Here is a 1,286-nt window from a genome sequence, read left to right as displayed (position 1 = left end):
TTTGGATGTTTTATCTGTTTATTAATATTCGTGTGTGTGGGATCAGTGAGTTCAGCTCGCATTTTAAGCATTTAAGGAGGCTTCAATCAGGTCCTCAAATGCAGCACTTTAGTGTGTGTGTGTGTGTGTGTGTGTGTGTGTGCTCAGTGAACAGCTGTTTCTCTCTCTCTCTGTCTCTCTAATCCTCAGGCTGACCTCAGATCATCATTTCATTTCCTCTTTTCTTTATTTTAATTTCACTTCAGTCTGTTTTTATTGGTGGAGGCGATTCAGTCGACTCCAGCGCTGGAAAACAACAAAATATTTCATGAAACAAAAGACAAAAATACATAAGTAATACATCAGAGAGCAGGACTGTGCCTCGCTCTGTGTGGATTAGCGGCTGGTCCTAATCTCCGGAGGTTAAATTAGAGGATTGAGGTCGGATGTTAACACACAGCTCCACATCTGTGACTTCTTCTTCGTTTTTTCTTTTGCCTCTTTTTTTTTTTTCTTTTTTTTAAGGGAGCTGAAAATTTCCCTGAAGGTTTGTGTGAATCCTGTTAAAGCCACTGCAGAAGCTCCGAAACAGAAAATAACAAATCTGTTCTGCGTCAGTGTTTGTCGGACAGCAGCGCTCATGTTCTCTCTTCAGCTGCTGTCAGGAAGCAGACGAGCACAGAGATGCTTCTTAATGTTCATTTCCACCAGCAGCACACACACACACACACACACACACACACACACACTCTCTCTCTCTGACAAACTGAACACAGCCGACAAACAACATCATCAATACAGGAAGTAATCAATAGTGATTTGTAGTGTTGCAGGAAATAAACAGGGAGATATTTTTCTGGCAGACTCAGTTCCTCCTGATAACAACATCATTAAATGATGGAAATAAAACCTGCAGACATGGCAGGAAGTAGCCAAAAATATGTGGACGCCCAATCAGTTATGTTTAATATCCTGCAGCAGTAACATCCACCACGTAGACAGAAGTGTCTACATACTTTTGGCTGTGTATTAATACCTGAATGGAATCAGTGGGCTTACAGATGAAAGACAGGAAGTGTCGAGAGACGGACTGACACATCGTTGGTTTTGGTCTTTTTATGGGATTTATCGTCAATACCCAAAACATCAGGTAGAGCTGAAACAATTAATCAATCACTTGTCGGTTCATTCATGTCGTTATGATATGCGGCCAGTCGCTGTTACTGTTTAACTGTGCCCAGGGGCGTCAGGGGAAACACAGTGGGAAAACAACAAAACTTTGCCTGGGGCCACATCACACTAGAAAG

The sequence above is a fragment of the Epinephelus fuscoguttatus genome, linkage group LG9 (assembly GCF_011397635.1).
Source record: "Epinephelus fuscoguttatus linkage group LG9, E.fuscoguttatus.final_Chr_v1".
NCBI lineage: Eukaryota > Metazoa > Chordata > Actinopteri > Perciformes > Serranidae > Epinephelus > Epinephelus fuscoguttatus.
Note: the sequence above shows the minus strand (reverse complement) of the source record.